Raw genomic sequence first — 14,508 nt, 5'->3', positions numbered from 1 at the left:
ATTGTGATAAGCCAGAGCAAGGGGTACTCAGAGTCCTGACTGGCCTTTGGCCAAGACCTTGGCTGCTACCTGACCCCAGCAGCTGTGCTGGGCGTGTGGAAAGTTACCCAGCAGCAGGGGCGGCGACACTGGTCCCTATATTAGGGGACCAGAGGACGCCCCAGGGCTCTTTCCTCCTGCTGCTGCTACCTGTCCGCCTCTGTGTTGCTCTACTGTCTGTGCTTAAGGCTGTACACCCCGGGGTTTTGCTTTGCTTGCTTTCTGCTATGTAATTTTCTTGCTAAATGTCTGTATGTATTTTTCCTGCTGTTCATATGATTCAGCGTATTAAACTCTGTTCCAAGAATTCTACTCTTTTACAGAGCATCTTTTTAGTGTCTTGGTTTTAATTGGTTTGGATCTCCACATCGTTGGTGGAAGAAGGTTATCAGGATGGCTTCAAAATTTGCGACCACAATTGGCGACGTACGAAGGGACAAGGAATTAAGGTGATTGCTGGGAGCCTTGGGGAATGCCAAAGCCTTGCACATCAGAGAACACCAAGCGGCCGCTACAATAAGGTAAGCAGAGTTTTTTTCTGCTCAGTGTTGGTGTTGTCTGAGTGCAGAAGGGGGGTTCCACCTTGGCTCCAAGTAGATTTCACCTAACCTTGGAAAGGACTTTAATCAAATGGTCGCTGTTATTCTAAGTGATAAAGTATTACACTGTAAAAATAATGTTGCGGATGCTGAAGGAGTGGAGTTTAATACTGCATCATATGTGTGTGTGTTATTCCTGTAACTTGTGTGACCCGCGGGGGGTAGTGTGAGTGAGCGCTGTATGTGTGTGTGCGTATTTGGGGTTTTTGTGTGTGAGAGGCTGCTCTGCCCTGTGCTGGAGTATGACTCCAGGGCTGTGTTGGGGGAGTTTGGGTTTATTTTTCCGCTATTCTTTAGTGCATCTGAAGAATAGGCGTAAGTTGCGCAGAAGTAAAAAGTTGAAGTGATGAAAAGTGATGAAAAGTGATAAAAGTGAAATATATGTCGGCACCCCCAAGGTGGTTACCGCTGGAAACCTAGTTATCCATTTAGGTAGATAAGGTGACACAGGCTAACTAGGTTAACCATTTAATTGGTTAACCTGGTTAACCCAAGTGAATTGCTAGGTAGTCAGGACTGCTCGGGCTTTGGGGGAATTTTGGAGATAAGAACTCAGCACGTAACGCGGGGGCTTGGGGCTCGCAGTGGGATTCTGAGGGCCTTCGAGTCCACCGGTCTGGACACGCTGGGTAACTGCGCGCGTCGCTGTATGAAAGGCGACACCTTCGGCCAAAGTGTAAATATGTAAATAGCTGTTACTAACCCTTAAGTATAATCGCTGCTGTAAATATTGCTAAGTAGTAGTCTAGAGTATAACAATGTATTGCTGTAAATATTGCTTAAAATAACTCTTGCCGTAAATAAGAGTTAGAGGAATACGCGTAAGGGGTGGGTTTTGATAAATAAATACGGAAAAGGGAAGTTAGTAGGTAGATGAGTAAAAAGTTGTAGAGGGACTGATTTGAGAGACTTAAAAAAACTGAGCTCTCTGTGCTGCAGTACGCTGTGTCTGCAGGCAGTTTGTGAATCATCCCTACGGTATGTGGAGGAGTGAGAGGAGCATCAGAGCAGTTAAAAGAGATAAGTCTGCAAAAATTAAGAGTTGTTGAATATAAAGAGGAAAATAGACACTGCTGCTGAAAAATAATGCTGTTGTTTAAGGAATTTAAACAGAAAGATCTGTAGAAATAATATTTGTCAAGCAGCAATATGAAGTAAGGGGGAAAATTTGTGGGTAAAATTGAGTAAAAGAAGATCTTAATTACCAAAATAGGGATAATGAGTAAATAGGGATTGCAGGCACTTTTTTGGATTATTAGCTTAATAAAAGTATGACCAAAAGTTAAATAAATTGGAAATAGAGCTGCTTGACTAAAGTAAAAAAAAAAAAAAGGATAACCTAACCTAAAGCTAAATTGTAACATATCCAAACTAATAACAGTAAGAATGAGAACTATAAACTAATTCTAATAATAAAACATAGCTGGGATAAAACCCAGGCCTAAAATAATTAGAGGGAAAGTAAATAAATCACACAAACTAATAATAAATGAAATAGGGAGATTTGTGATGTGTTTGGAGAAATATAGACGGTAGTGGTGATGATCTAAGACCATCTGAACATCTTAGTAAAGAGGAAGAGATAGAGACTAAATAAAAAGAACATGTTTGGGCTACAACGGAGATAAGAGAGTCAAAAGAGCTTCCATAAATCAATGTCAGTAAAATGCAGGAGTTGTAAAATAATCTAATAATGTCTCAGAGTTTGCATGTGAAATGTATATGAGGGTTTGTTATCACTCACCAAAGAAATAGTAAATAATGTTGTAGAAAGTTCTGCCGAGGGGTCATAAACTCACCCAAAAGCATACAGAGAGTGGAAAAGATACCTGAGTATTATGATGTGAAATGAATGATTGTTGGAAATAAATTGTGTGAAGCTTAGAGGAGTTCAGAATAAACAGGCTGACATGTTGGTAATGAGGACAAATAATGAACAAATTAACATAAAGAGACACCTGCTAGAGATCTGTTTAAAATGCTGCCATCACAAATAAGTAGTTGGGAAGAGAAAAGAAGGTAGAGAGGGTTTAAATGCAACTAACTGATGTATTAAACCCAGAGCATAAGAGCTAAAATCACTGGATGGAAAATGGTGAAGTGAAATAGAGGAGTTTTGTTGGAAATGGTGGTTTAATAAGTCAGAGATTGTGACTTAACAATTTCAAGTAAAGTTTAGCGCCTGTTGAGTGTGGCAGAGGGAGACAGTAGAGAGAAAAAAAGGAAAAGTGTTGTACTGAGAGAGCTCACATCAGCTGAGCCACGGCTGCAGGAGGCGGCCTGTAAACAGCGTCACAGGGTGTAGCTGGCTCAAGTTGCTCTGACTATGGAGTGTGTGGGGTGGGCCCCGACATCCTGCCAAGAGTGTCCTTGACCAGTGCACAGGCTTTCAAGTGATCTAAGCCAAATGCAAGTGTGTGAGAAGAAGAGTAAAAGATTGACCTGCATGTCTCAAAGAGGTTATTGTTATGGTGAGCTTGTGCAAGCTCAGAGGAGTCACCTGAGACAGGAAGCAAAATTGTTTGCTTAAAAAAAAAGAAAAAGAGAAAAAAAAAAAGAGATGTAACTTGTTTGTAAAGTCTGCGGCCCACATCAGTGAAGATGCTTAAACAAGTGATCAAATGCTGAGTACTATGAACAAAAAAATGTATAAAGGAATAGTGCCCATCAGAGTGAGGAACAGGAAGAAAGAAGCCCTAAATTTTAGAATAAAATATTAGAAGAAACACCTGGGAGGAAAATAATAAGGCCAGTAAACTGGTTCTCAGGTAAATTAAAATAAATATAATAAACTATTAAAATAAGAACAGGGAAGTAAGACAGAACTGAATGACAGAGGGGCAAAAGACATAACAGTAGAGAAGCAGTGGAAAGAATTGAGAATAATATAATTCAGTGAGTAAACAAAAAGCCTAAATACAATGACAGCTGATTAGAGTGTAATGGTAACAATAACAAGACAGTAATTAGAAAGATGTAATAAATAATGCCATTAAGTGTAATAGTAAAGTAAGAGAAAGAGTGGGTATGAATGAGAAGTGATTACACTCGAGCGCTGTAGAGGAAAAAATTAAAGTGTAAATTTAAAGGAAAAGAATATTTGGCTGGGAAAAGAAACAACAGAAATAAATTTGTGGGATGCATGGCTGGTTAACCTGCAGCTGTGGATCATTAGAAATGCTGATCAATAAAATAAAAGCATGATTAGATATTGTATGGGGGAAGGGATTATTAAAGAGATCTTTGGTATCTAAAACACTCGCCTTGATGCTGGTCAGACTGTGTGTAATCCTTCTTCTATAGCTATAAGAGAAATAATATTTAGAAGAGCTTCAGAGGTGTGTGACATAAGAGGGCTTTAACCCTTTAAGGCCTCGAGTGTCAGGCTTGAATCAGGAAATATTTAAGTTTTAAGAGTCCCAAAACATCAGAGTGATTTTTAACACCCAAGAAAGTAAATAAATAAATAAATTGCACTTTATGAGTTTAAGGAATAACTTGCAAAATGCTGTCTTTAGTAAATGCTATATGGTAACTCTTACATATGCAGAATTACTATTGCTTTTAATTTGTCAAGTTTAATAAGTATTGTGACAAAATTTGGGGGTAACTGTTTCAGGAATCAGGGTTTTGAATAGTGACGGGGTTGATCCCACAGCTGATTCTTGTCACTTACAGGAAAGTTGAGCAGAAAAACATAAAACTGTTGTATATGATAACAAAGCCCCTATGATCTTGTTTTAGTTTTACAAGGAAAATAAAAGCAAATATAGATAAATCTCTGCTGCCAATAGGAAACAGAAAGCTCCCTAAATAAGCAGTGTGCATCGTGCAGGGGGGAAATACACAGGAGCAGGGTTTGGAGGGGATGACATAGCCTTTGTTCCAGCAAAAGCTGGTAATTAGAAAGAAAACACATTGACCTAAAATGCAATAAGGAGAAATCAAAAGTTGAGCCTTTGTATTAAAAAAAAAACAAAACAAAAACAAAAATCCATGACAAAAGTGATTATGGCTTAGAAGAGGAGAAGTAAACACGAGAAAGTTTGAGATGTAGGAAATAAGATAAAGGAACCGAAGAGTGAAGAGTGATTAGACAGGTGGGACAAAGAAAGTTGTGAGTCAGAGGAAAGGAAGCTAAATAGGAGAATTCAAAGACCAGGAGTAAGATAATGGAGAGTAACATGAGGTCGAGCTCACAGGCAAAAGAAAAAAAAAAAAGGTGGAGCAAATGAAAACAGTTACTAACTGATGTATGCACATACTTCAAACAACGACTCTCCTGCTATGGGAAAAAGAAATACCTCCTTACAGATGAAGGAGCTCACCAACTGAGGGGGAGAAACACAGAGCACCAGTGAAAGACAGCAGGCCATGAGTCTGTGGAGAAGAGCAACACTGGCACTGCGAAGGCCTACGTCACTGATGAGGCCTGCACAAAGGTGGAGAGGAGGAGTCAGCTGTATGACGACATCCAATGGCTGGCACAGGTGAAAGCCCAGGAACTCCAGAGAGGAGTGTCCAAGTGAAGATCCACAATTCATGAAACTGAGTCTCCTCGAGTCCAATGAAAGACTGTATCTGCAGAGGGCTGGAAAAGTGTATTAAAACACACTTTTAGTCAGCTGACATACTCATCAATCTGCTGAGTGGCCTCTAAGAACCAACATTGTCTGCATCTGGGATGTTCTCTGTGTGGATGTTCCTGGAGAACGCCAAGAGGATTGTGGGCAGCACCGTAACAACAAGGAATTTACTGCCAAGAGAAATCCTCAGTACATGGACTGTGACTGATACCAGAGTACTAACTATGCATAATATCTGCAGTGAACAACATGAAGCAGCTGCATCAGTAATGCTCCCAACAAACTAATAAGTTTAAAGCCCTGGGCTCCACTCCTTGTGTTACTCTCCCAGTAGAAAAAGAACACATATAATAAGAACTAGGCCACATGAAAGCATTAGATGGGAGATTATTAGAAATATATTCATTACTAACACTCTTACATTAGAATATTATTTAAGATTAGGAAATTTGAATACATAAAGGGCGCAGACATGACTCCCATTGACACTAGAATACACACAGAGCATTAGAACCCCAGTAGGGCAGGGGACAGATAAGTAAACTTAGAGAAGTTATTAATCACCTTATGAGCATTGCATTATTGAAGGGATGAAACGTACACATGGGGATTTACTAAAAGTTGGGGTAATGATGAAACTCAGAATCCCTGGTAACATGGAATAAGAAATTTAAACATCTGCTGTTTCTGACCCTGGTACACTGCTCTTGGGTATCCTCCTGACATGTATGTAACTGTGTGGGTGCAAATATGTGTGAATCTGTATGCAGATATGACAAATAATCTGTCTTTTATCTTTTTCAGTGCGGCTACATATAGACCAGTGGCAGCTACTTCTGTTCATGTGTTGAAGCTAATAGTAAGATGCTAGCTCTAAACGTGCAGCACTAAACCATCCACAGTGCTATAATTCTGTGTGTGTGCAATTTGTAGTTCCTTTCAAACGGAAGAAAAATAAAAATGAATGCAGTGTGGAGGAGAAAGCAGCGAAGGATTCTGTCATAATCTTAACTGCATTGGGAAAAGGGGGGAACATATAGCTTAGCAGAGCTAAGTTGTTAACTCTCCCAAAGAATGAACCCCCCCAAAAAAGAGAAAATCTAAATTATCAGATATTTTGGAGGGAAAGAGGCTAAAGCCTGATCCCCTATAAAAATGAGCAAACCTCAAATTAGAAAAATGGGGCATATATTATCTTTCCTGTGTGTGGCAGGGTCCAGTTGTCTGTGGATTGACATATTTAAATTACTCAAATGCATACTCTAGCAAAAACTGCAGAACTAAATGACTCTATTCTAGTTCTATTTTAGTTACAGTGTACAGAGGTAGAGTTTGAAGCACTGAGGAGGGACATGCAGTCTGACCGGGCACTTGGCAACCAAAATGAAAGAGAAGAACATTCCATTGGTATGGGACAAACTGGGAAGATTAGGGTAAGGCAGAGTTGAGTCAGCATGATTAAACCTCTATAGGTAAGCAACTATTGACCTAGTACAATCCAAATTTACAAAAGTTGAAGTAGACCTTTAACCCTGCAATTAAAACTGTTTGTTTTTCAGGTCTCAGTGTTCATCATGGCCATCCAGGTGTATTGTAAATATAATGCCAATTACATGTATTATTTACGGTCCAAAATTTACTATCACTCAAGTTAAGGAAAATGGGGTGTGAAGTAATTGTCTGCCTCAGAGTCCACCACCAAAATGTGTAACAAGGTCCAATTAGGGAATTTCTTATGATTACTGTCTATGAACAACCCATGCATGAAAATTTGTATGAATAGTCTAATACAGCTGTTTTAGCTTTTCAATGGCTATTTTTCTATAAGAACAAAGACTGTCAAGCTGTATAGTATTCAACTCAAGGTTGAACAGGCATGGAATTATGATGCCAGTCATCTAAGGGCACTTCAGTATCTAAGGATAAACTGCAAACATAAAACATTACAAAACTATTATTTATCTGACCCCCTTTTAGCAAGAAATTTGGAGAGGAGGAACTCTCTTTTTAACAGGAATAAACGCCCAGTAGAACTGGGCACAGGGGGGAGTGGTCATCTGCTGTGACCAGCTGGGGTGAGGAAAAGGAGACAGGACTAAAAACATGCTGTGTAGGAGAGCCAGAGATTGATAATAACTAATAATAACTTCAAAGAGGGACCTAAAAAAATTGGAGGCCTGGCTTCCCATTCTACTTTTAAATATTCTAGTAAGCTTAAAGTTTGAGAGTGAAGTGGGGAGATACAGTACTATAGGAGCAGGATGGTAATTAAAAAAACAGATTTAACAAGGAGCCTATGAAGAGAAGTCAATAAAAGAAATATACTCTGTCGTTCTAGTCCCTTTCAGTATTCATGTGCAACATTTTGATGTAGTTGAATGCTTTTTAAGGAGTTTTTACCACAACCTGATAATAATAATAGCTCAGCCTAGAAGTAATGAATGCATGAATTTGTCTTCCAGCATCACTCTAGGACAGCACTTTAGAGATATTGCAGAAATTGAAGAAAGCAGTCCTTAATATTCGCATATTAGCACATATTGGGATTTTAAAAAATGACTCCAAGAAACCTCACAGTGTTAATGGAGACCAAGGTAATGCCATTCAGAGCATTCCTTTAGGTTGACTGACAGGTGTATGTTGCCTGGCTTCATGGATGGATGAGAGAGAGGGTGTAATCAGCACGGCAGAGGTATGTTGTGTCTTTTGTGGTGTTACCTGAAGGAGGCATGTGTTATGTAAATAGAAATAGATCCTGGTGTGAAACCTTGTGAAGCTCAATGGTTAGTCTTGTGTATGTGGGAGGATTCTTAGAATAACATGTTATGGTCACAAGTGTCGAACATAGAGATCAATCCACTGTCAGAGGCCTTAAGAAGATCATTTTTAACTTTCATCAAAGCTGTTTCTATACTGTGATGTGCTCTGAAACCGGACTGAAACTCTTTAAATAAGGCATTCCTCTGTGGCTATTTTACAGCATCTCTTGTGGGGATTTTTGACATAAAGGAAAGTTGGGGGCCTATAATTGGCTAGGACAGTTAGGTCAAGTGATGGTTTTTGAGTGATGGTTTAACTACTGCCAATATGAAGAACTGTGTGGTTAATATTGCATTGTCTAACTTAGCTTTGAAAATTCCAATTCGGCGGCTATAGAGGTGTGGGAAGTTTGATCAGCCATATAGCCAGCAACGCTAAGTTTTGGGCTAACAGTGCTAATGATGAATTGTGAATTGGCAGCCGGTAACAGAGTTAATGTTTATCCAAATTCAGCTTATAAATATGAAGAGGCAATAACCCAGCTAGTAGTCGCCCTAAAGCTCACTAGTCCTGTGGCTGTGATTAGGTGTCTTGATCACCAGAAAACAGACACATGAATGGCTAAATGAAACAACTTGTGGCAGCTTTACTATGCACTTCCTAAATTGATAGCTTTCTCTTTATAACAGCATTTGAGACAAACATTTCAAAGTACTCCACAAAATAAAGCAATGAATTGGAATTTGTTAAGGAAGAGGTCAACTGGGTACAAATATTAACTCTAGTACTAAGGTGCATGCAGTTGTGAACTAACAAGACTACAACAACTAACACTGCATGGCATACTCACAAATGTCCATAGATAAGTCCTCATAAAGGGCCTGTATTGCTAACTGTGAACAAAACTAATGCACTCTGCAAAGTTATCTTTCTGCAGATGGAGATGGCTTCTGGATAACAGACGGAGATGCAGAGGTCCTGGAGCAGGTGCTGGCGATCTGATGACAAGTGTGAGGGGACAACGGAGTGAAACAGGCTGCTCCAGACAGCTGAGCCATGACCCATCCAGTAGCTGTTGAACCTGCTGCAGAGCCTACAGCCCAGGTGGAGCTGTACAGTGCCCAAACCAGCTTCCGAATGATGGATGTGCAAGATCAACTACTACCCATCGCCGACCCTGACTTTAATCAAGAGTAGGACCAAGTCCTCTCGAGTATTCTTAGAAGCTATGCAAGATCCAGCAGTCAAGAAGTACCAAGAGAGACTTTTCTCGGACTCATAAATTGGTTGAAATATGGACTGAAAAAGGGACACAAGTTGAGTAAAGGTTGAAGCTGACTGCAGAGAAATGTCAACCTTGAAGCTACCAAAGGACATTTCAAAGCCCACACTGAGAAGTCTGTTCAGAAGAAGTTGCACCTGACCAAGATGAAATCCAAAATTGGGAATTATTGTTTAATTGTGTTATTTTTAATGTCACTAATGGTGTTGTGTAATCCATGTATGTATATGTGTCTCTACTGATGTGTTTTATGCCTTACTTTCATTTTCCTGTAATTAGGCTGATTTTTAAGTTTCTTGAGTATTCTGTTTAGGATACTGTGTAGTATGATTTGCAAATGAAGGTGAATCAATTTGTCTTAAATTAATTGACTAAGAGAAATGAATGTTGGGAGAATGTTATGTTGATGACTATGAGGGTTTTGGTGGAAGGAAGGGCTTATTCATTTGAGCAACAACTGTGTGGGATCTTTATACAAATTCTTATGTTCTATTTACAGCTTGCTTTAAAGTATGTTAGCAAAAAAACAGCACACGCATTAGTTTTCACAATTTTTGTTCTTCTTTAGTTATGGGGTCTTTTTAGGTGGTACCTCTAGGTACCACAGGGGGGAATGTGGTGGATTTTTGTATGATATGTATAACTATGTAACTATATACTCTATATATCTATGTGCACTGAACATATATATTTTAACTTTCATGTAGAGTCTTAAGCACAAGACATTTTGCTTCACCGAGGTTTATTAAGTTGGTACTGTAACAGGGCAGTTAATGTAGGGTGAGAGTTCTCTTGAATAATTTACTTAATAATTAATTAATTTAACGTCTTTAATGCAGCACAACCAAAACAGTAACATTGTAATAGAGATCCTGAACACATCACGATAAAATATCATACAAAATACACACACACACACACACACACACACACACACACACACACACACACACACTCTGAACCCACACTGAAGTGTTTTTAAGCATGTAACCTATGTATTATATGTTATAAGATTGTGCCACTTGCTGTATAAGATTTAATATTTAGGATTAATGTGTGACCTTTGACCGTGTCATGACCTATTGTGATAAGCCAGAGCAAGGGGTACTCAGAGTCCTGACTGGCCTTTGGCCAAGACCTTGGCCGCTACCTGACCCCAGCAGCTGTGCTGGGCGTGTGGGAAAGTTACCCAGCAGCAGGGGACGGCGACACTGGTCCCTATATTAGGGGACCAGAGGACGCCCCCAGGGCTCTTTTCCTCCTGCTGCTGCTACCTGTCCGTCTCTGTGTTGCTCTACTGTCTGTGCTTAAGGCTGTACACCCCGGGGTTTTGCTTTGGTTGCTTTCTGCTATGTAATTCTCTTGCTAAATGTCTGTATGTATTTTTCCTGCTGTTCATATGATTCAGCGTATTAAACTCTGTTCCAAGAATTCTACTCTTTTACAGAGCATCTTTTTTAGTGTCTTGGTTTTAATTGGATTTGGATCTCCACATCGTTGGTGGAAGAAGGTTATCAGGATGGCTTCAAAATTTGCGACCACATTACCTACATCTTCCTATTCGGAAGGCAGAATTTCCGAGTTCTGAGTACAATCGAAAGCACCACAACTGCAGTTTTTGTGTTGGATATAAAAAGCGCACATGACGCTGTGACGTAGGCTAGAATCATGCCGGTGGTCAACGACGGTCCAGGTGTGAGATTTATCTCATAGAAATATGCACATTATTTTTTCCTTTCTATTGGTAGGTGGCACAGTGCAGTTGTGGCAAGTAAGCAAGCTAGAAGACTGGCAATCTTGCTGGGTATCCAGTTAAGGAAGCAACACATTAACAAGAGAATTCTGAGTAAAACCAAAGTTACTTTCCCTAGTAACTAGTTACTTTGAAAGTCACGAGTAACTTGAAGTAACTGATTTACTTTTGATAGAAGTAACTAGTAATGTAACTAAGTTACTAATTTAAAGTAACTTACCCAACACTGCTTACAAGTACCTGGATGTTCACCTCAACAATAAAGTGAACTGGACTACAAATACAGACGTCCAGTCAAAGAAGGGCCAAAGTCGACTCCACCTGCCGAGGAGACTGACGTCCTTTGGAGTCTGTAGGACTCTGTTAGGTACGTTCTATGACACTGTGGTAGCATCTGCCTTTTTCTGTGCAGTGTCCTGCTGGGGGAGCGGATGCACAGACAGGCACAGGAGCAGGACTGCCAAACTGGTGCGGAGGTCTAGCTCTGTGCTGGGGTGTCCTCTGGAGTCCATGGAGGTGGTGGGACCGAGGAGGATGTTAGTAAAGCTGACATCCTTCATGAACAGCCCACATCACCCTCTGCATGAGTCTGTGAGTGTGCTGAGCAGCTCCTTTGGTCAGAGACTGAAACACTCTCGCTGCAGGAAGGAGCGCTTTTGCTGATCACTCATTCCGACAGCAGTTAGACTTTATAATTCCTCAATCACGATGGCATGAGACATGGACATGGACATCCATGGTCACCACTTCATGCATAATGCGCATTTTATATGTATGTACGTGTGCAGGTATATTTAGTGTGTACTTGTGTGTGTGCGTGTGCATGTCTATACTTATAGATACTTATAGATATCTATTACTTACATAGTAATAGTAGTGGTAGAATAGTAAAATTTATGTCTTGCATATTTCGACAACCATCTATCCATAATTACATACTTATTTTGTATTTGTTTGTATTTTATCTGTATTTTTGTATTTTTCTTCTGTTATCTATACCTGAGCCTCTCTACAGCCACCCCTGCGTTGCACACACCCCTCCATCTACAGCCACCCCTGCATCACACGATGGATGGATGGATGGATGGATGGATGGATGGATGGATGGATGGATGGATGGATAGATAGATAGATGTGATGTGTTAGATAGTTGTGGTGATTAGAGGTGAGCTGCTTTTACATGATAGTCAGCTCTCAGCATGCTGTTTTAGACGGTGCCTTTTTACTATAATGTCCTTCATCTCTAGAGTCTACATTCAGATTCTTCTTTAATATGACAACAGTGACAAGAGAGTTAAGCCTTACTTAAGCCAATTTAAGTACGGTAGAACTGAGAGAATAATATAAAATGCTTTTCCGACCAATTAATGGCAAAAAAAAATAAACAATATCAGTGCGCACTAACATGGCTTGCCTAAATATTTCTTTTATAATTATAAATACTTATGCTACATATATATTTTGTCCACATACTTTCAGTATTATTTGTTCAATAGCAGAAACAAACCCACCAAAGCCTGTTTTACTCTGTTGAAGCAGACCTGCATGAAACACTGTCCAGTGTGAAACTGGGGCATCTGGGCTTCAACTGTATACCTGCGTTTTGTTTTTTGTTTTTGTTTTTCATTTCTTTTCTAAACAAACAGAGCAGCTTGTAAGCCCTCTGCTTACAGACACCGCACAGTAGTCTGCTACATCCTGAAATATTCAAGGTTCTTCAGTTAAAGTGTGTTTCTCCCATAGTGCAAGGTAATATGTCTGTGTAGGTTCTCAGTCATGCAGGTCATAGTAGACTACTGTGAGCTGGATGTCTGAGAACCTACACAGACATGTTCAGGATTATTCTTTACAGTAAAATTAACATTAGCCTGCTGTTATTAGAGAATGGTAAGGTTAACATTAAAGTGTTATTCCACATTACTTGCATTATCAGGTCATCCAGAGTGATCCACAACCATGGTATTTCCTCTGTCTATTCTGAACACATCACACCTGTTGAAGAAAGCCCAACAAAGCCCAACACATCCCCTTTTCTCTGAATTAAAAATAGCATGGGCCTTATAAACCATTATATACACACAATAATTTCTCATTAGTTTTTTTTTTCTCTCTTTAAAAAAACCCACTATTAGAATATAAAATCCAGTTCGCCAGTTTTAGAGATTAAGCCTAACTGTCTTATGCTCTGACCTCCTCAGTACAGGTCCTGAAACAACTTCACTTTTCTCCACTTTCTCATGTCCATCTGGTAGTTTCAAGTCAGATACTGTCTCTGTATGTGACACATCAACATTTTCATCTTCCTTACCACATTGTTCCTCTTGAAATGTCTCTTTAGTTTTCAGGAAGTTTTCAGAAGGAACCGTCGCTCCTTCTGAGCACATGACCTTCTTCGGTTCTTACGTCATATGATCTTGATCCTGCTTCCTGAAGAGCAATGGTTTTTCTGTTCCATGTATTCTGATCTTGGATTTTCACTACATCATCCTTTGCAATCAATCCAAGTGCTCTAGTTCCCTTTTCGTATTGCTGTTTTTGTTTCCATTTTAGACTCTCTTGTTTTTTCAGAATTTCTTCACTCTGCTTGCTCTCTGTACAGCAGGGCAAAGTTGTGCGTAGCTTTTGACTCATCAGCAGTTCTGCAGGGGATAAACTACAGTCAAGAGTAGCAGTTCTGTAACTCAACAGAGCTAAATAAGCATCTGACTGACTGTCTGTAGTCTTCTTCAGAAGCTGCTTGATGATATGCACTCCTTTTTCACCCTTGCCATTTGCCTTTGGATGTTGAGGACTTAACCATATTCTCTTGCAAAGTGGGGCCATTCCTTGCAGTTATAGCAAGGACTGGCAGCAAGGACTGTTTCTGATATTCCATGCCTGGCAAAGGGACTTCACATGTGTGATTAGATTATTAGTAGTTGTACTTGTAAGCACAGCAATCTCAGGAAAGTTGGAATAATAATCTATTACCAAGAGATAGTCCTTCCAATTAGAATGAAACAAATCTGTCACTACTTTCCTCCATGGTTCTGTAGGAAGTTCAGGAATCGTCATGGGTTCCCTTGCGTGTCTGTGCTGAAACTTCTTACATGTTTCACACTTTCCTATCTTGTTGTCCATATCCCTATTTATACCAGGGCAGCACACAGTGTCTCTAGCCCTTCTTTTACACTTTTCTATTCCCGGGTGCCCCTCATTTATCCTTTATAGTATCACCTGTCTCAGACTACGTGATATCACAAAGCCATTGGCTCTCAAACAGCAGTCCATTTGCCACACTAAGTTCTGATCTAACATGATAATACTTTGAACAGGACCCTTTGGGCCAGTCTCCTTGCATATGTTCCATCACTGTTTGTAGCTCCTTGTTTGCAGCTGCCTCCTCAGATACTTTAGATGCAGCATACTCTGTTTTATCTTTGCATCAGACACTGGCAGAGACTTCACTATAATATTAACATGATCATCTACTTCTAATTATATGCCAAT

At 39.8% G+C, this 14,508-nt stretch overlaps 1 long non-coding RNA gene across 1 annotated transcript; it reads left to right on the top strand.

Moving 5' to 3' along the window:
- Positions 1–375: 375 nt before the first annotated feature.
- Positions 376–9,834, top strand: LOC120442614. The gene is made up of 2 exons (XR_005614821.1): positions 376–560; positions 8,908–9,834. It is a non-coding gene; the product is annotated as an uncharacterized LOC120442614 (long non-coding RNA).
- Positions 9,835–14,508: the final 4,674 nt, after the last annotated feature.

The sequence above is a fragment of the Oreochromis aureus genome, linkage group 11, assembly GCF_013358895.1.
Source record: "Oreochromis aureus strain Israel breed Guangdong linkage group 11, ZZ_aureus, whole genome shotgun sequence".
NCBI lineage: Eukaryota > Metazoa > Chordata > Actinopteri > Cichliformes > Cichlidae > Oreochromis > Oreochromis aureus.
The sequence above is the reverse complement of the archived record's forward strand: the minus strand, read 5'-3'. Positions and strand labels throughout refer to the sequence as shown.